General features: G+C 41.6%; 1 pseudogene; it reads right to left on the bottom strand.

Annotated features, from left to right (window-relative positions):
* Positions 1 to 6,176: 6,176 nt before the first annotated feature.
* On the bottom strand, positions 6,177 to 18,739 carry LOC147435518 (uncharacterized; annotated as a pseudogene).
* Positions 18,740 to 22,526: the final 3,787 nt, after the last annotated feature.

The following is a 22,526-nucleotide window of genomic DNA, read 5'->3' as shown; positions in this document are numbered from 1 at the left end:
TTTTCATGAGGACATAAGAATTTGTCAGGTATTCTTCTGCTATTTATGGATTCTTTTTTGGGATGTTGAATGTTCGAGAGGGGTAGGAGACTCTCTCAAATATATTATACAAGGGCTCAAGGCCAGGGTAGGCAATATAAATCCATTTCATTATGATGGTGTTCCTGAAGATGATGGAATCGATCCACCACCTGTTGAATTGCTGTTAAATTCTGGTGAGGAGAGTTCTGGTGCAGCAGAGGGAAGGGCAGTGAGACAATTGGTTGGGGTGTTACTCTTGACAGGAGGACTTGCAAGAAGTAGAAGGCGACTCCACGTTGACCCAATGAGGGTTTCTAACAGGTGAATACCTATGAGAATCCCTAATCCTATTGCCATGGCTCAACCACGTTCAACCGCCTAATGTCCAAAGAAGATGCAGATTGTCACAAGATGGCAAGCTAGTGGATATCAAGTGATGTACCCGGATCCTATCAAGCTACAACAATTTGTAGCTACATTGGAAGGTAAGGACATGAGTTGGTTTAACCAATATGGTATGGCTCATTTTCCTACTTATAATGCACTCAGTTTGGCCTTTTTACAAAGATTAAAAAAGGAGAGAACTCCTACAGATATTTTAAGAAAGTTGAGTCGTATCAAACAAGGTACAATTCTTGTAAAGGATTTTGGTCAAAAATTCAGGATTTTTGTTGAGAGATTACAGGGCAATGAGAGACACGCTGATGAAATGTTAGCTGGTTATTTTCTAAAAGGCTTGAGAAGTGGTATTAAGAATGTTGTGTCCAATATTGATATTGCAAGTGGTTTTAATAACCTGGTATAGACTGCATTCAGAATTGAGAAAAGGTTGGGTATGGCCAAGTCTGGCAAAAGAGGAACCAAGGATTGTGAATCGGGATCCGAGTCAGGAACATCTTCTTCTGCTGAATTGGATTTAGAGAGTTCATCTGATGAGGAGGATAAGAAGAAGAAGGATAAAACAGGTGATGAGGTTGATTAGATTTAGCAACTAAAGAGTATTGGATATTTGGTTATAGCTCCTAAATACAAAAAGCTATGTGAAATTTGCGAGAAGGATGGTCATACAACTGCTCAGTGTTGGTATAATCCAAAGCAGAGGAATAAACCATCTTCAGGTAACTGGTTTGGTAGTGCTTTAGCATAGACAAATCAGGTGGCTCCATTCTGAGGAAGACCATCTAGACACAGGGAAATCAGAGAGGACCCAATAGAAACTAGGATAACAATTAGAGAAGACCCCAAGTGGTAATTCCTTGTGTTTATTGTGGTGACACTAATCATTCCGTTGTGCATTATGGGTAAAACATAGAGAAGAAAGAGGTATCCCAGTTCTTCATTTTAATCAAGAGAACCAGCAAGCACGTCCTCCACAACCTCCTCAGAATCAACCACAGTCACAAGCCAATGTCATTATCATTGATATTCCGATTTATTCAAGGACCATATAATGGCTTAGCAACAATAGTTCAGATAGAGGAGTATGAAGGGGAGGAAATTGATTGCAATAATCCAGAGCAGTTGGAATAGGAGATTAATGTGTTGGCTGTAACAAGGTTTAAGGCCAAGGTGTTAGGTATGTCAAGCCCGTGGGCACAACCTATAGCAGGCAGTTTTAGTCTGCATGGCCATTGCATGGAAAGCTATATATGTAAATTCTTTAATCTATAAGAAAAGCGTGTTATTTTTTGGCTTGAGTACCGAGTCTCTCTCTCTCTCTCTCTCTCTCTCTCTCTCTCTCTCTCTCTCTCTCTCTCTCTCTCTCTCTCTCTCTCTCTCTCTCTCTCTCTCGTTCTCGTTCTCTGCAAGCGAGCTCTTCTGTAGACCTTCTCTTGCCATGGCACCCCAAAGGCGGCATCCCCCATAGCTGCAACACCAACAACTGGTATTAGAGCCCAGGTGGGCCGCCAAAGCAAGGAGGATCTTGGCTCGACTCAGTAACACGGGTACATTTGCTTACAAAGAAGAAAGCAGGGTCATCAACGTGCAGTAATTCCAGTACAACCTGCCTCAATCAGATCACCTTAGAATTTTGATGATTGTTTGACACGGGATCATCTCCAATTTCGGCCTCCTTAGCCCGCTGCGAAAACAAAGCGAGCCATCAACGTTGTCGTCTTCCCTGTCTGCAGTACTTCTAGTCGACACTGGTTTTTTGAAATGTCAGGCAATATTGAATTTGATTAAAAGCTTTTGAGTCTTGGCCAACCAAGAGGTCATTCATACGAGAGCCTCGCAAAACGCCGTGAGTTGCAAGTGCTACGAGCAAAGCGACTATAAAAGTTCTCTTTTCTCTTCTTCTAAGCAGAGTCATGGATGATATTGTTGCCTCAACCTTTGTTGGTCATCATGAGGAGGTTCAAGATAGGGATTGCAATCAGGAAGCCTATGAAGGTGTGAACTGCGGCCATGGAGGACGTTTTGGTGCAGTGGTGATGTTGAAGGATGAGATTGTTGTTAGCCGTCACAACATGGTCCTTAAATACATGGATCCAACAACCCATGCAAAGGTCACAGCCATTCAAGAGGCACGTAAAAAGCTCTGGTGCATCAAGTTGTCAGACTGCGATATGTATGCTTTGTGTGAGCCTTAGTTGATGTATTTTGGTGCTATACATCTTTTTCGAATCAAGCTGTTGATCTATGGAGCTCAAGCTAAAGCAACCATTGCAGTTGGCTTTGATGGATTTATTGTAGAAAAGATGTTTAAAGATACTCAAACCAATCGTGCTTGACAATATTCTTCATCTTCAAGATCTTTTGCAAATTCACATATGACATCAAAGATCGACAACTTCTCCAAAACATGCTCAAGCAACAATATGCCGAGTTCCAAATTAGTTTTACCGATTCATTATCATAGGTTTGCCATGATTTTGTTTATCATCATCTATATTTTGTCAAAGCTTTGTTTTATTTTGTCAATTGTCAATCATGGTCATGTCCCTTTTGTACGGGCTCTAGAAACTGCCACACATGAGTGGTAAGACCTCCCAATTTATTAGTTTTTGTTCTCAAGTCCCATTTTTGTCCCACTTCTCGTGAGGTTACTGGGTACACCTTAAACCCAAGGTTTGGCAGTGAACCAAAAACTCCATTTTTAGTAGCTAATTTTTTGACGTACACACCCTATGATGGAAAGGGGGTAGTTAGTGGACACTCAAAGATGACAGGGAGAGAGAGATACTCTGATAGTGTGAGGGAAAGACCTAGGGAGAAGGAATGCTTAGTGGTAAATATAAAGTGAGAAAGAGTTAGGAATTAGATGTGCAAGTGGGCGCATGTGTGTATAGCAAATATGGAAGAGAGAGATATATGATGCTAGTCGATACATAGAGATAAAATGAGCGAGATGATAACTTGTTAAAGTGATGCAACCAGTGTATGTGGTTGCAGCTGGCAGAGAGAGAGAGAGAGAGAGAGAGAGAGAGAGAGAGAGAGAGAGAGAGAGAGAGAGAGATTGTGGATATGGCTTCCTAGGGTTAACTCTATGGCACCATATTCGCTTAGGGGAAGCATGCATGAGCTGAGAGGAAAGTCTTCTTCACCAAGGATACCCTTCACAACTCCCTCATCGAACCAGGCCCATACTTGACTCATTGAGCATGGCTTTCCTTCCCCTGGCATTCCAATTGGATCCACACACAACGGTCAGTCATGCTAGGAAAGGCTCAGAGGATTTTGACCCCAATGTCATGGCCAATATTCTCGAGGGTGCCTTGACACCTGAACTTGATATTTTTGGTAAACATAAAGTCACCATTAACTCATGAGTGGTCTGGTCTCAATTGTTTGTCGTCCTTGAAAGAGTTGTTGTCTTGTTTTTCAATGGTAAACTTTTGGATTTAGCAGTAATTGCTAGCAAAATTGACTATGGTTTTAAATGCCCTATTGTGAAGAATTTGTTTTACTCAGGATCTAGTATTTTTGAGCTTCTCTTCTATAAGAAGGAAGATAAATGGGATCTTCTCACGACTCCCTCTGTCATACTATGTAGTCAAGTGGTGCATGTTATCCCTTGGTAGCCCATCAAACAATTGGACTCTAAAAGGGGCCATATAAAAAAGTTTGACTTTTCCTCTCTTGTCCAAAGTGGGCAACCCGGTGAAGTACATAGATGCTTTGTCAAAACGCTATCAACCAACACATCATTGGAAAGATCCTAAGTTTGGTGATGGAGATTTGAAGCTCCCCCCATACTGCGTTGGTATACTCTCTTCTAATTCCTTGTGGATGTTGTCTTTAGATCTAGGTTCTCTCGTATTATGGTAGTGGCATGGTAGCTCCCTTTTTAGCCAATGGATCACCCAATAATTCTTCTTGGACATTTTGGTTTCCGTGCACAAAATTTATGGTAGTGGCATGGTAGCTCCCTTTTTAGCCAATGGATCACCAAATAATTCTTTTTGGACATTTTGGTTTCCATGGCTCATTCTGAGCATGGATTTTTTGTAAGGATGTCTTTTTCTTATATATTTTAACTCTCTCCACTAGAGATAGTATTGTAAAAAAAAAACCCCATGCAATTTTTGTGTGGCATTGGCAACTTTTTTTTTTTAGTCCCATTCTTTGATCCCAAAAAGACTCTCAAAGAAAAATATAGAATTTTGTTTTTTTATCATGGACGATCTTTTGGGCTCAATTTTTAGCTCTTTTTGTTGAATCTCTTTTCCCTCTAGCCATAGATAAACACTATATTATTAGTTTATCCAAGGCACAATATTTTATATATATATATATATATATATATATATATGCATACAACCAAGTCATTTGTCCAAAAAAAATCAGCATACTTAACTAGTACGTACATCACTTACCATCTTTAATTCAGTTACCAACTAGACATATAGCCTCGACCAAAATCTATTTTCTAATATGATTACAACATTCGACACATCTATTGATAAACATTACCTCGGTTGCAAGTTTTAAATATTTGGTCGACAATTTTATAAAATCCATACTCCTAATATCTATCGCTAAAAGGAGCACATAAACATCTACACTAACCCTACTCATTTACATTCCTCATTGTTATCATATTCAAACAACATTACTTAATTTATTCTCTCCTATCAGAGAAATTTTCAAACTTGGATCTGTTCCATTGAATGTTCTCTTTTATGCATGAACAAGGCATGTCACTTTAGCAAGGCAAACCACAAGGACAAAATTAAGCCTTACATTGTAGATAGGCCTTATTAGTATGAAGGGCTAATATGTCGCTCTAATTTTGGGAAGCAGGACAATTAAGAGGAATCTGAGTGAGATGCTCTCATCTCTAGCAAGCAAAAAAAGAAAAATTGGCACGTGGAGGAGAGAGGGTACGAGAGGAGGTAGATTTTTGGAATGGGGGTCAATGGGAGAGAATTGCAGCTATCACAGGGGCGAGAAGCATGAGGTGAATTCTGCAGCGAGTCGTGCATGGAGGTTGCAGATGCAGATATCTCTCTCTCTCTCTGTACCAGTCGGCGCATGATGAAGGGAGATGCAGATATCTCTCTCTCTCTCTTTCTCTCTCTCTCTACCAGTGGACGTGTTGGCGCAGTGAACGCCTCTCTCTCTTGGGCCATCGCGTAGTCAAGGGCTCTCTCTCTCTCTCTCTCTCTCTCTCTCTCTCTCTCGGTTGTGTACAGCGAGGCCCCGTCTGCACTAGGGATGAGGGACCGCATGCACAGGGCGTCTACAAGCATAAAGAGACGGAGACGAGGATGAGGGATCCATACACAGGGCATCGCACAGCTAATGGACAGGCTGACAGCTCCATGAACGCAACAGGAAGATCCCGAGCCAATAGGCAGCTTCTGTTTATCCATGCTGCGTAGAGTGTGGTTTGCTCCAGGGGATTGTCAACCATAGACTGTATGGTTTGCTGCATGGCATTGTCATCGCGAGCAGCGGGCCCTTTCTTGCTTGTCATCGCGACCTGCAGGCCACGGGGAGAGACGGGGTCGAACGTAAGAACAAGAGTCAAGCTCCAAGGCAAACTTTTGGCTATCTGAGTGAAGAGAATCTACGCGTTTAATTAATGAAAACTAGTGAAAAAGACCCAGCATGATAGTATGAAGGGCTAGTATATCAAAATACTTGCAAGAGCTATAGCAGCTAGTACCAAACAAAAACAACTTTAAGGTTGAAATTAATAATGGGCTTTACTCCTTTGAAGATTCTTTTGCACATGCCACCGGCTCTATTCTGTATGTAGGATCTAGAGCACATGCCACCTTGACAATAGGAATTCTTTCTCTAGTCGTAGGGTTGTAGCAAGGGGGCAACGACCTCCCAGTATTTGAAACAAGGTTGCAAAGGATTATTTGATCGCCGATAGAGAGCGGTAGGATGTTAGCTCGCGCAACAGCATGCAAGTCTATGTACTCTGAGTTTAACCAATAAGGGATAGAGACTATGAGAGTATAGTCGTCAAAGACATGCAACCACCTTCCATGCTCAAAGTCATACTTGTACACAAAAACTCGACTTTTCTTGCACGTTGGATTTCGCTTAAATACCAAAAGCAGGATTCCGGCATCCATTTGAAGCACTTCATACCTCGCATCTAGCATGCTTTTCTGTGAATTGGTAAAGTCGTCGGGCATGCACACTTGGCGCCAATGTGATCCTTCATACAGAGAAAACTCCGGCAAGATGTGATGGTGCATGTGATAAACCGTTGCAAGTGTGCCTTGATGGTAGTAACAGACATGGGGAATGTTATTGTGCAACGGTGGAGGGGAGGAATGGGGGAACACACCCGGCACAAACAAACGGGCCTCTCTATAGCTCAGGGTATTCACATCACCCCTATCCTCTCGGAAAACACCTTCAAACACACAACTCACACTAGCAGACCACCGCCTGCTCGATCGCCACTGCTCACACACTCCACAAAACCACCACACAGGATACACCTACTACCACTGCTTGTCTCCACCCTTACACACGCTCACAGCCACTCAATCTCACTCTCTCACTCAAAACACCATCGGTCCGGGGGGCACACACTTCCACACAGTCGGCACCGGAGAGAACCATGAAAGCGGTAGAAAGAGAAGGGGGGAAGGGGAAACCACAGCAAGGGAGGCAACAATGACTCAATTGCACTCATCAAAAACACCTGTACAAACTCACACTTCCATCACCATGGCCATTTACACAAGAAAAATGCAAAGGGCTTGACAGGCACACCCCTCTGTCAGTGAGCTCCTCTTGCATGGCTTCAAAACGGCACAAAAACTAGGCCCAAAAGCCCCTATATTGATTATTTTTTGACTTCTATAGGGTGGGGGGTTCAATTTTGGGAAATTTCCCTCTAATTGGTCCATGTGGCACCTTTTTTTGGTATCTCTTGGGAGGGGAGGCACCGCCTTTTTTCATCTGCTCTCCTTTTCTCTTTTGTTCTTTGGGGGGGGGGGGCATTAGCGACGTCGCTATTGCCCTTGGCATTTTTATGTTTTATTTTTATCCTTCAATTTTTACCCTCTCTGGGCTTAGCCTTGCAGTACTCAAATTTTTATTTTAACTCCACTTGTCCGGCTCTTCTTTTGGCCTTGCATTTGGCTTGGCTTGGCTTTGCACCTTGGTTTGTCCTTCTTTGTCCGGCCACTTGGCCTTGCCCACTTGACTACCCTCGAGCTTCCGACTCTCCCTCTCTCTCTCTCTGACCTTGCCCGCCTGCTGTGGGAACTTCCCCTTACCTGAGGGGGGGAGGCAATAGCGATATCGCTATTGCCCTCCTCCTTCTCCTCAAAATTTATGTGCCCCTAGGGCCGTGTGACCATCCCTCACTAGGGTTGCCACGTCATCACCGCCAACCGGCGCCACCACACCCTCCTCCGCCGCGGGCGCGCCACCTACACCCCCGCCACACTCGCCAAAACCGTCGGCCTTTCACCCTGCACAGCGCCATCAGGGTTTGCACCATGGCCACGAGCTCCCAAGAGCTCTCCACACCTCCTCATACACCATATGGGCTTGACGCCCCTGCCCTTATAGCCCGCCACTCGAACTGCCGCCTGCGCATGTGGGTTTTGTGAGCACCACGTGGCAGCTGCCTATGAGATGCCTCCAAAAACCCCTAAAATCCCCTCATTTTTTAAACCAAAAACACCTCTTTTGCTTGCATCGGATGCCCTACCATTCCCGGCTCTTTTACCCAATTGTCGTGTCGCGAAACCATGCCGGACCTTCACTATATCGGGCCAGTGCGATGCAAACCTGGCAACCCTTTGACTTTTCTGAGTCCGCCGTTCGAGGCCGCCAAAAAAGGGAAATGTATCTGCAAGCATTCAACCGTCCAATGCTCCGTTTTTTCTCCACACTCTAACTCGATGCGCAGGGCTCAAAATCACGAGCCGTCAACTTCTGCTTGACCCGCATGATGCATGCTACTCTCTAGAACCTTGGCGAGGCCCAAAAAACGCCAGATGGCACATCTTCCAATGCGGCCAAGTGGGCTCAGACCCGACCCCCTGAAAATCTTCAATTGATCATATCTTGCTATCCAGAGCTCCGATTTGCATTCCGAGAAGACAGGCATGCTCCACAACTCGAGCACTACACATGTATACACTGACATCAGCCCGGGCCACCTGTCCCCAACTGCCCTGTCCGTCGAGGATCTGCTACACACTTCAACTTTGAACTGCAATATCTAGAACATCGGGGCTCCGTTTGACGAGCCGTCTAGACTAGCCTGGAAAGCACACTGAAGACCACAGTCTAGGACATAAAATCCACATGTCGACCACAGTAGGCCACCAACCTTCCTGGCTCTTTGCAGCACACCTTTGGCCTTAAAAAATCGCTTCGAGCATACACTACCGCTATCCTTTGGCTGCCTAGGGCTTTGGTACCTGCCCTAGCCTTCTGCAATGCACTCACATGCTGCCTCTACCTAGCATTGACCCTCTCCTAGCTCGAACCAACTTTAGCTGCACCAACGGTATGGATGTCTGTAGTACATTCTGTATGCACTGGCCTTGGAGCACCAATTGCAAAGACAAGAAAGTAAACACACAAACAAACAAACTCACAAAGTCACAAACAAACAAACAAAAGAAGAACAGACAAGAAAGTCAACACACAAACAAACAAACTCACAAAGTCACAAACTAACATACACACACACTTTTCTCCCTCTCTCGTGCACACACAAGAAAACAAAAAGTCAAAATTTTTTTTTTTTTGTTTTGTTTGTTTTTCTTTGTTTTGTTTCTCTTCATTACATTGCACATGCATCAAACATCCGCACACGTCCCGTTCACATACATTTAAACACGAATAGATGCATTTAGAGCTTCGAGAGTCAGATTTCATCCGAAATTGTCCGATTTTGTCGATTTGAGCTATTTTTAGCAAATTCGAGTCACATCACACACACAGACCTTGTTTGACACGGATTTTGATTTTGGGTCTACGATTTTTCAGATTACACGTTTTAGAGCTATTTCACGCGCAATATTGCATTCTGGCTTGATTTGACCGCAAAGTCTGACGATTGACCATATTTGACCTCGACTTGCGATACAGATTCGTTTTGGCCTTGATATTGACCTTATTTAGATATTTAGAGCGTGTTCACATGCGAGATCTCGATTTGGTCGCTTTTGGCTATTCTTAGCACACTGACGCGTGATTAGAGCTCGATTTGGTTACTAGATCTACATTTGGCTGCGACTTTAACAAAGTGACCAAATTTAGAGCCAAAAAAAGCCAGAAAGTGCCAGAAAAACCCAAAAAAAAGAAAATATAGAAACACCGGGGAAATCTCACAGCGAGCAAACAACGAAAAAGGCAGAAACAACAGAAAATCAGTAGAAAAAAAAATCAAGAAATGCGAAAATAGTTTTGGTGATCATTTGAGCCGAGGTCATCACAGTTCTAGCACAGATCTAGACATTGTTCCCACAGTTCAGACAAAGAACGAAGGGACTAAAAGTCATTGTGCAAATCGAAATTGGCAAGTGCAAGCAATTGCATTGCAAATTGAGCTTCTAATCGGACGAATAGTGGCACAACTCACATGTGATTGCAGATTAGGCTAGTACGAGCAGCAAATTTTTTGCTAATCAACAATAGCATCTACTAGGGAGATAGTTTTTACAGATTGAGCCAACATGGACTCAAATCGAGCTGTGAGTTCAAGTACAACAGAGCAAGCCAGTAGCAGTGGCAACACAAGCAAAACTGCAATAGAGCAGATTCTACAACTTATGGCTACAATGGGAATAAATTTTTATACACAGATATAGAAGGTCATAGGTATCTTATGAGCAATAAAAACACCACAGGAGCCAAGATCCTATTGATCAGAGTAAAGCCAGACTCAGAGAACTCCCAGATTTTCACTGACTTCAGTGGAGCCAGGTATTGCAAGCTTAAAGATGAAGTGCAGATAGAAGTGCAAAGAAGTGACCCAAATGGTTATCCAGAAATCTGCACAAGTCCACAAAGCATCCATTTGGTGCATATGCAATCAGGGTCATTGTACATGGATTACAGTGGTCAGACCTACAATCGAGAGCAAGAATTGCAAGATCCAACAGATCAACCAATAGAAGACAGTCTAATTGGAGAACCAAGCCAAAGACGGTAAAAAGGTAAAGATGGAGCAATCTATTGCTTGATGCTCAGTGCTCTGAAAGAAGATGCCAACATTTTGGCAAGCACAAAAAAAGAAGATTCTCAGCTAGAGCTTGACATGATAGAACCAAATGAAATACCACCAATCATGCGGTATTGCTCAGAATGTGGAAGAAAAGGTGGATATTTTACTGAAGATTGTCCAAGAAATCCAGACAACAGGGATACATCAAATACCAACAAGCAAGGTACAAAGCAAATTGGAAATGAGAATCTCGATGTAAGTGCATTTAACTCGTCACTTTTAGTGCAATCAAATGATTTTGCATTACCATTAGAAGCATGAGTTAAAGCATTGTAAGTTCAAAATGAGCGTAAAAATGCACAGGCACTTGAAAAGCTTAAAATTGATTCTTTGAACAAAAAATTCTTGCATGAATTTAGTAAAGGTGTTGAGATATCACCGAAGGGTGAAAAAACTATTAAATTTGCAAATGATTCTGCATCCATTTCCACAAGTGTGCAATCATTCACAAGTCTAAGGGACATATCAAACAAAATGATGTTAGCATTGTATGGTACACATCATTCATATGCACACTATGTAGACAAAAAAGGAAAACTGTACGAAAAGTATCAACCAGTGTTTGAACGGCCCACATACCAGCTCATAGAAGTACGTCCAGTGATACATCAAAAAGGATGGTTCATTTCAGAGGAAAGAATCTATTATAGCCCATCCTCTCTAGAGCTGAAGGATATTACCTAGGTGAACCTAGAAATCTGTTTAGAGCCAAACTCTCCTCTATCGAAAATCAAACTTCGATGTTGACCAAACAAGCATATATTTTGACCAAAACAATCGTAGATATAGACGAGAGTCTAGCATCTATGATGCCTTGGGTTCTGAAACCACAAAAGCTCATATCATAGGAGACCCAGGGGATAGACAATATCAGGGCAAAGATAATACTATCTACAGCTTGACTTGGGGAATAGTTTGTCATGTTTCACGAAGATACATAGGAAACTATGTAGAAGGGTTACAAAGGATAAATGTTAACAATGCTACCTAAAGTGTACCCTCGCAGTCCCAAAAGGTGAGACTAAATCAGAGCCAAACAATTATGAACTCTTACAATGAAGCAGGCTATGTGATCACCCTAGGAAGGGGGGAGCTGCACATTCATCAAGCTCAGCTCAGGCACTAGTAAATGCTACAGCAGTTAGAAGCCCTAGAGCTTCTAGCCAACATAACTCTTCAAAACAGAAACCATTGAAAGATCATATGGTTTTAGGAAGTTTTCAATTGACCGTGATTCCATCAGAGTCTACAGATAAATGCTTCTATGAAGATCATCAAGGACAAAAGTTTCAACTGATCTCCACAAGTCAAAGTCAAAAGCCGACAAGTCCAATAGTGTTCAAACAGTTACATGTGATCAAGCTCACATATGCATATCAAGATGCACATCGTAACGAATATTAGCAAGATCATGACCTTGTACAAACCCCTACAAATGGCCCGACTGAAGTCAAAGACTATCTAAAGATGGTGCAAAGTCTCAAGCTGCCAGAACAAGTGATAGAAAAGGCAAAGTCAACGAAAGCTAAAGTCTAGAAATCTACACAAAGGTCACCATCAAAATCTCCTCCAAAGAGACATAATTTTTCAAAAAGTACAATGGATCTTTTAAGGTCAAAGGTTACTCAAATGCAAAAGGACACTGCTCAACAATTGCAAAAAAGAGCAGTATCACAGTCAATGGAGCCAACATCAACGAAACCAGGTAATCAAAGCAAAGCAAATGCAGATAAAGCTCAACCAAAGGACACTGCCACAACGAAAGCAGTCAATTCAGACATGAATCCTTAGAAGATCAAGTACAACATCATTGGTGAACACGAAGAAAAGCTGTCAAGAGAAGTAAAGCTAGAGTTTCAGTTAGACAAGAACCTCATGTCTTTTCGCACTTGGAAAAGATGTGGCCAACCACAGTTGGAAGATGCTCCTGAATTTGTGGGCATATCTGAAAACAAACAAGCAGAATGCTGGGGAATCATCTCCACCACCATTGAGGTAAGTTCACACGTCATCACAACTCAATTTTATGTGATCACAACAAAAGATATGCTAGAAGACATCATATTAGGAATGCCAATGGCCCAAAAGATGTCAAAAATATAGAATTCAAACATGGTGGAGTCATCACAGGCATCAAATAATGAAGACCCAAGACTGGTCACCCACGGACGACAGCACAAAGTCCTCGAGCACAGTTAAAATGGAGACTTATATCAAAGAAGATCTTATGGAAGATGATTTATCTCCATCGGACAAAACTTCAGAAGAGCTTAAAGAAAATCAGGCAATAAGAAGTGGAGATCAAACAGAACAAAGAGCAACCACAATAGCTATTGAGCAGAGAATGCCACCAAAGCCAAAAGTTAAGAAGAACGGGGTTGCAAACAATCAAGAAGAAATAGGAAGCCCAAAGATCAATCAGATAGTGCCAGTCAAATCAGCAGACAAAGGTAAAGCTAAAATGGAGCTTCCACCGACTAGCAAAGAAGTTGTGACAACATATGCCTCTACATCAAAGAACCCTTATGGATCAGCTTCTTCAAGCAAGACAGGATTTCAAAACTTAAAGTCAATTGCTGACCCAACGGTAACCTCTAAAGAGCCACCTAGAAGAGCAAATATATTTCAGCCAAAGTTATCAAGAAAGCAAAAGATAATCAAGAAGGTGTTTGTTCCGAGTAGTTTAGTCAAAGTCAATGATCCGGTTTGGATTAAAGACAAGAAATCAACAGAGAAAGACAAACACATGGGATGGATAGCATCACATTGGAGCTTAAAGGAACAAGAGTACTATAGAGGTAACAGACACATATGGGTACCAAAACCGCAGGTTAGAGCATATGAAGTAACTTCAAGATCCTCCCAAGAAAGAAGGCCCACAAGGTATCAACTCCGACAATATCCTAGGATACCTAAGAAGCAGGTATACAACAGAACCACATTGAAAGATGCTAAATTCTACCACGACTCACAAGAGGATACAGAACCAGGATGGATCTCAAAGAATGTTTCTCTTGGACAAGGATTCTACAGAGGATATACAAAGATTTGGCTACCAGTCAACTGCAACTACACCAGATCTGCATGAAGATCTCAAGAACTCAACAAGACCTAGAGTGAAGCAAAGTCAACAAAGGAGTTACAAAGGTCCTCAAAAGATTTGGATTCCTAAGTCTTCCAATGCTCCTAGTCAAAAGCCAGATGCTGACAGCCAGTAGAGGCCTACGACAACATCAAAGACTCCTATCAATAGGCCTAATTGGAGAATCAAACAGGTAATGGAGTCTTCACAGTCAAAGAAGGACGACCCAACCAACACAAATGCATATTCGAAGAAGATAAAACAGGTACAGAAAAAGAAACCTTCAATGCCAGCTTGGTCCTTCACTAATCCTCTTTTTGAGGATTCAAGCTTACTTTTACATGACGAAATGTTTTTAGTAAGCACAAGAATGTAAAAAGTCAAGTCACCAGGGTGCAAAAAACACTTTTTGGCATAGTGAGAGTCGAGCTGCTAAGCCATAAAATGAGCAAAGCATTAGTCCCAAAGCTTCAAGTCATATTAAACTATGTGCTAAGAGTCGTAGTTATTAAGCTTACGGTCAAGATGGAAGAGTTGAGAATATATAAAGTCATGTTGCTCATGCTGGATGAGATGAGCATAAGAGTCGAAGTCTATTAACTTACAATTGGTGGAGTGTCGTGGAGTCCAACACTCACGCATAGTGCACAGTAAGATGAGAGCACATATCTTCATCAATGAAAACCATTCTTAAAGGGGTGCGAGCTTGCAAATCCATTCCATATTCTTTTATAGCTACACCATCTTTCTGAATTACCCCTCAAAATCTTTCTTGCACAGCATATTATTTCCCATGCATTTATGTGCTGCATAAATAGGATGTCCCATCACTGGACATATGCATTAGACACTCTTTTTTGCTTCCACCTATGCACCTTGAGTGGACTACAACAGGAAAACCAATGTTCCATCATGCTACCCTCTCACATTTACTGCCTTTTTAATTCCATATCTATCAGCAAATAATCCCTTCAGTACTTTATTAATATTTCCCATGCTAATAAGTACTCCAATGATGCACGTATCCCAAAGGCGCTTTTTTTCCACTGGTTTTTTTTTCTTTGTTCATCCAGGTATTATACCCTAATTTATAACCTCATCATTCTAATTCCCTTGTACATATTTTTCATAAATAAACATCAACCTCATCATGATGCTATTACAACGGACAAATGCAACATCATCTCCCAAAATTGACTACTCAAACCAATGAAGATGTTGTAGCAAATTGAACCTCATCAACAAATCTAACGACAAAATGAAGATCCATCCATCAACAATCAATCAAAACCTTCCACAGTCTCCATGGACACTTTTCAACAGTGCCCGAGAACGGGCACTAAAATAGGAAGGGGGGAATGTTAATTGAGTCAACATCAGTTAACAGAAGACGCACGGATGCAAATCGAGGATGAATACGAAGAAGCAGCAAAGATTAGAATTACACATTTTTCACATTTTCCCAAAATGGTCACGTATTGTAAATTCCCGAATTATTTGAAACCATTGTAATATTTCTAATGTGTTACGGGCTCAATGGGAGTTCCAAGTTGTAAAGAATAGGTCACTTATTGTGCTTAGGTTGCAGATTCAGTAAGTGGTGAGCGCTAAAGGCCTTGGGCGCCCGGACATTGCATATTTTTAACCTAGGTATATAAGGCAGTGTGTAAAAGAAATTAGGGTTCTCAAGTCATTTGTTGAGAGCACTCTTTGGTGAGAGCTCTTGAGGTGTATGGCTATGGAGTCCTTGAGATTCTCCTTGCTCATGAGATTTGATTAACACTAATCAATGATTCATTCTCTCTTCCTATGCCTCTCTCATGCTTCTTATGATTGTCTATGATGCTTAGATTAGCTAGATCTACACTAATTAGTGGTTAATCCCTCTCTAATCTTATGTGATTACCCTCTTTTGCTAGTGTGTGCATGTAGGTTTGATTGGAGTGTGGTGCTCGATAGATCTATGTGTGTGTGCTTGCGATTACTGTGATAGAATTAGTGTTGTGTGCGTCTTGCAATCGTAGTGTGTGTGATTGGGTTGATTAGAGGTGAAGAGAAGTGGATATGGAGATTGACCTTCATTGCGGCTTAGCTCCTCCATAGGCCGAGAAGCTCACCTCGTAGAGTTAACCATTTGTGTTGCCACGATTAGCTCACTAACCGTGTGAGTGTTTCCATGCCCTAGCCGGGTAGCTCATCCCTCCGGATTGATAACTTTTTTGGTCATTGAAACTATTGCAACGATGGGATGCCCAACAAGTAGCGAATATATATCCGCTTGCCACACGTATATCGATGACACACCATTGCCGTGCCTATTATCGCTTATATTACCTCCAACGCAAAATAAAACTTCCAAATCCAAAAAACCATGCAACTCTTGATACCCTTTGCTGTACTGACCCCTCATACTTGCTATTGTGCTTTGGCATATATGCACCTATATACAACCTTGACTTGGCTTAGATCCATTGCTAGCTCTAGAAATTTTTAGTTGCACCATCGTCTGCCAAGATACACGGCTCTCCTTAGAAACCCAATTTCGGATTCCTATTGGTGGCTGCAACTCCTTGCACAGCTAACTCTGTTCAAAGGGGGAGACATGAGTGTGCAATTGGTGGAGACTCCTTTTTTTGGTGATGGAGTTGTGAAGATCCCCCCATATTGCGTTAATATACTCTCCTTTAATTCCTTGTGGGTGTTTTCTTTAGATCTATATTCTCTCGTATTATGGTAGTGGCATGGTAGTTCCTTTGTTAGCCAATGGATCCCCCAATAATTCTTGGTTTCCATGGCTCATTCTGAGCATGGATTGTTTGTAAGGATGTCTTTTTCTTATATATTTTAAATCTCTCCACTAGAGAGAGTATTGTCCAAAGGAAAAGCCCATGCAATTATTGTGTGGCATTGGGAACTTCTTTTCTTTGAGTTCCATTCTTTGATCCCAAAAAGACTCTCAAGGAAAAATATAGACGTTTGTTTTTTTTATCATGGACGATCTTTCGGGCTCAAATTTCAGCTCTTTTTGTTGTGAAAACTCCATCTAGATTTCTCTCTATTTCGAGGAACGTTATGATCTCATATAACCTATCTTTCCATATTTTTGGTTGTCTTATCTTATCTTGTCTTAGCTTAATTACAAACGCCTCATAGAAAAATGGAGACGTCCATTTTTTATCTATCATTAGGACAATATTTTCTTGTAATATATGTGCATACAACCAAGTCATTTGTCCAAAAAACTCAACATACTTAACTAGTACGTACATCACTTACCATCTTAAATTCAGTTAGCAACTAGACATATAGCCTGGACCAAAATCTATTTCTAAATATGATTACAACATTGGATACATCTACTGATAAACATTACCTCGGTTGCAAGTTTTAAATGTTCAAGATTGGGATGAATATTTGGTCGACAATTTTGATAAAATCGATACTTTTAATATCCAATAAGATATGTTACATATACACTAAAAGGAGCACATAAACATATACACTAACCCTACTCTCATTGTTATCATATTCAAACAAAATTACTTAATCTTAATTTATTCTCTCCTATCGGAGAAATTTCAAACTTGGATTTGTTCCATTGAATGTTCTCTTTTATGCATGAAAAAGGCATGTCACTTTAACAAGGCAAACCACAAGGACAAATTAAGCCTTACATTGTAGATAGGCCAAAACAAAACAAAAAAGCGTTACCAGTATGAAGGGCTAGTGTACAAGTCAGAATTATCAAAATACTTGCAAGAGCTATAGCAGCTAGTACCAAACAAAAACAACTTTAAGTTTGAAATTACTAATGGGCTTTACTCCTTTGAAGATTCTTTTGCACATGCCACCGGCTCTATTCTGTATGTAGGATCTAGAGCACATGCCACCTTGACAATAGGAATTCTTGCTCCAGTTGTAGGGTTGTAGCAAGGGGGCAATGACCTCCAAGTATTTGAAACAAGGTTGCAAAAGATTATTTGATCGCCGATAGAGAGCACCAGGATGTTAGCTCGCGCAACAACATGCAAGTCTATGCACTCTGAGTTTCGCCAATAAGGGATAGAGACTATGAGAGTATAGTCGTCAAAGACACGCAACCACCTTCCATGCTCAAAGTCGTACTTGTACACAAAAACTCGACTTTCCTTGCACGTTGGATTTCGCTTAAATACCAAAAGCAGGATTTCGGCATCCATTTGAAGTACTTCATACCTGGCTAATACGACCAGTCTCATTACTTTGTTCCAAGCACAATTCACCTCCAAATCCACGCATAACGTACCTCCTTGTAGAGAGTGGCAAAGTCACCTTGTCACCGGTAAAGGGGTTGCTGAGGATTAAAAAGTGGACACTTGTAAATGGCCTATGATCAAGAATGTACTCCCAGCAGACCAAACTCCCCAAACTGCAGATGGGTTGGATACGACTGGGATGCAAATCTTTGTTCAAGGAGCGATGTGCCGGGTGTGGTAACGAGTGCCATGTATTGCAGCCTAGGTCAAATGCTACGGTGTCATATTGAGGACGACGGAGGGTACCTTGGGTTGCAGTATCAACCATGCAGTAAACCAGGGCAGGTACAATATGGGCCTGCCAGCATATATATCTTTGAGAGAAACGCATGAAGAGAGAGAGAGAGAGAGAGAGTTAGCGTTAATAACCTGGACTGGAATTATCTGTAATAAACTGCAAATGCAAGAGTATAATAACTTACGGCTTGGGCTGAGGATTAAGGCTTGGGCCGAAGAGTGTTGCAATGGCCTGGGTGAAGGAGGGATGAACTGCACGCAGGCGAAGCAACTCGTAGACTAGAAGATCTTCAGACAGGAAGATGTGGTCATGACCTGCAGTCAGGATGAGGTCGAATGTGGGAGCGCTGCAGTTATTATTCTCGGTGGTGAAGTGGCCGTTGTTATGTTTTGCAGTTGCTGCGCCTCACCCTCCATCAAACGCTGTCTCTTCATTTTGCAGAAAGACAATGTTTTAACTTTTCACACAAGAAATTACACGCGACAGCTTTTATATATATATATATATATATTGGGTCCAGACTCCAGAGGCTAAGAACTTGCGGATGCCCTCACCCATTGTGGGAGACTCAAATTTATTCCTCCTAGAGATGGGGTAAAAGTCATTTCCTCCTAGCGATGGGGTAAAATAATTACGCGTAGGCGATTTCCCAACAGATCAGGGGTAGATCACGTGCCCAAAGAAGTCCGTGCGGTAGCTCCCTTATTTCCACAGGGCCTGAAGACCGCACACTCTTTCAACAATGTCATTGTGGCGTGTTTCTTGCACCTCACTACCCCCCAACACATCTCCTAAGCTAGAATGAAGGATGGTCAAGTGGTGGTTCCAAAAGGAGGCGTCTCCGACATCACTTTGTTCGAGGCTTCAAAGAGAGCTAGTCAATTTTAGGGAACAATAAGTCGGGGGAGAGAATGAGTTTCAAATTGTTGTCCGACCTTAGATGAATATAGTGGTGGGGGGACCTTCATTAAGCAGATGCCAGTCCGAGCATTCAAAACTTCTGATTTGTTCTTCATAGTGCTTCCAACTACTTTGAAATGCTTCATATATAGTGCTTTGAAGTGCTCCACAGTGCTTCCTCCTGCTCCACAGCGCTTCTACATGGTGCCTAAGAGTGTGTAACATTGTTTAATAGTGCTTCAAAATTCTTCCAAGTGCTTTGGAGTGCCTCATAGGTGGTTTACAATCATTTCGAGTGCTTTGAATTTATTCAAAATGTCTCAAAGTGCTTCGCAACGCTTCAAAGTGCTTTAGAGTGCCTCGGAGTACTTACGGCTACTTTTGAGTGCTTCGTACTGCTTCTTAGCGCTTCAATGTTGTTTTCAGTGCTTTCAGCTACTTCTCCACGTGCTCTATAATTTTCTCCACTACTTCTCAGTGCTTCATAGTGCTTAAAGCAATGTGTGCTTGAAGTATTGTCTACCTGCATGTGTGATGTTCATTCTTTTGTTTACAAAAGCAATTTGGCATCTGAGATTTTAGCAAGCACATCCGGACAGAAATATCTGCCTCATACTCTTTGAGATCTGTGCGCAATTTTAAAGATCACAAGACTTGCAATTGTGAATATTGTATGCAACCCGTGGACTCTAAGAAAACCTTCAATCAAATGCGTAAAAGGAAATTATTAGATAACATGGATGGTGATGCGCTTTGCGGTTGCCTGATTTGCACTAATAGACATGTTAATTCTCTATGCTACAAGAGCAATAGGCAAGTAGATCGATTAAAATGAATATTTGCGGAACTTTCCAGATGAAATTGTGGGTTTTGCAGTGAACCTTTCAAAAATAATGCATTCAAGGTGCAAAATGAGATCAAGCTAGGTAACCAAACCTATTCAAATCTCTTTTGTGTGCTAAGTGGCGGGTGAGATTCATAAGACCACCCATTTCTATATTTCGGATGATAAGACCCATGACACGTTGTTTATGCAACACCATTTTCTACTCGATCCACAATGAGTAGGTGAAAGGCAATGAATGGAACGTGAAGCACCACTGGGTATTACCTGTGCCGCATCACAATCTAAAGCAAGACACTCAATGTTTTTTTGTTGCCAAAATCTTCAATTTTACTACTATTGAGATGACATGAGCACGATATCTTTAAACCTAGGCATGGAAAGGGAGAGCAAACATGGTGTTGGCACAGTAATGAAGAGGGACATCACACAAGAGAAATTGTAACGTGATGGCTAGAACCTCGATAACGCTCCAAGTGTGGTGGCCTTTCTCAATGGAGCTAACAATAAGACAATCAATTTTGTGCTCTGGGAAGTCAAGGTAGGTAGTATAAATAGATACATGCAATGGGACTGCATGCATGTCTTGGGGAGGGGGTCACTACAATTTTAAAAAAACATATCATGTGGGTTCAAAAGGAGGGATTTTCTTATATTCTATATTATTTTACATTTTCAAATACAGAAGGGTATTCAAGAAAAAACTATAGATTGAGTTAGGAAAGTGTCCTATTTATTGGTGAAAAAATCACAGCTAAGGGGTTTTATAACTAGTCCTTGAACGCATGCGATGTATCTATGGTGTACATATAGTGAATCTCCCCTCCTTCCAAGATCCGTGTGAGAGGCTCTCACTCTTTGCATTATGTGATGCCTACATGAAGGCTCAATGGAGAAGGTGTGTTTGCAAAGAGCATGTGGAGTCTAAGATCAAAGGGAGCCTGAACTCTAATTCTCTACCCATCGATTGCCCTCTATATAGGTACCTTTGAGCCTTTGACTCTGGCCCCTGGCCTCTGGCCCTTTTCTTGACATTACTCCTCCCTTGTAGAAGCATTTATGTCCTACAATACAAAAGTGGAAAATTTCTTCTTAAGAACGCTAATGGTTTCCCAAGTGCTACCTTCCTCAAGTCTATCTTTCCACTTGATTAATGTTTGTCGACATACATGGATGACATGTACATAGACCATGATACTCGCGACAAATAGACTCGGGCTCATGCAATTAGGTTAGAGGTTCAATGAAATCAGGGAAAATCTACCGATCAATAACATTGTTGTCTTTATGTAAGCATTTTTGTAAATGACTTACATGAGATATTGAATGAATGCTGAGAATGAATGCAAGATTGCACAAATACTAAGAGTTTGTAGGTCATATCACCCACTTTCTTGAGTGTCTTAAAATGCCCACACTACCTCGGAGATATTCTAGGTGTTGGGTTAATAGAATCAATATCCCACTTTTCAAAAGGTCCATACGAAAGTATGGGAGTTTTTGTGATCTCATAAGTGCATCGCCTGTCACCAGTTTTTTGACACTCTTGGCATGTTTTACAGCAGTGATGTACATCCTATTGTACGCTAGGCTAGACAAATCCAACTTGCAATACTTTCTTGCTAGTGGTATCTAATGCAAGGTGACCGTCGCAAACACCGTCATGATAGAAGGGATTTAATAATCACGTGATCATGTGAATTTCTTGTGATCACAATGTGTCTAGCTAAGAACTTACGTCTTGTCGAAGACTAAAATTTAATCCATCACTAGATAGAGAAAAGTCATATAGGAACCATTTCCTCTCGACAAATCAAAAGCTAATTTCACTTCAAAGTTCATGATCTCCTTTCATTCCTAAAGCATATATTACTCAGATACCGATTTATGGGCGCACACATACATTTGAAAAGTCACGAGAGCGGGAAAAGACCTTGGTTTTCCAAGCCGATGTCTTAGACACATAATAGTAGGACTTCATACAGAGTTCAACACTGCAACTTAAAAAATACCGTTAAATCTTAAGGCCAAGAGACCGATTTCCCTACACAAGGGAAGTCCATGTGGTAGCTCCCTTATTTCGAGGCGGACTTGCAGTCAACCTTCATTTCCACACTCTTTTAGCAATGTCACTATGTTGTGTTTCTTGCACATCTTGGACACCACTTTCTTTGAGGATTCAAAAAGGGTTAACTTTAGGGAACAATAAGGCGCGGGAGAGAATGATTTTCAACCGACGTTTCTCCGAATATACTGGTGGGAGAGTATCATTAAACGGATGCGAGTCCAAGCATTCAAAACTCCCCATTTATTCTTCATAGTGCTTCATAATGGCTCCAGCTACTTTGAAATTCTTTATATAGTGCTTTGAAGTGCTTCATGCTGCTCCACGATGCTTCTACATGGTGCCTGAGAGCGTGTAACACTGGTTAATAGTGTTTCAAACCTCTTCCAAGTGCTTTGGAGTGCCTCATAGT

Source organism: Adiantum capillus-veneris, chromosome 18, assembly GCF_014529385.1.
Source record: "Adiantum capillus-veneris isolate H3 chromosome 18, ASM1452938v2, whole genome shotgun sequence".
Lineage (NCBI taxonomy): Eukaryota > Viridiplantae > Streptophyta > Polypodiopsida > Polypodiales > Pteridaceae > Adiantum > Adiantum capillus-veneris.
The sequence above is the reverse complement of the archived record's forward strand: the minus strand, read 5'-3'. Positions and strand labels throughout refer to the sequence as shown.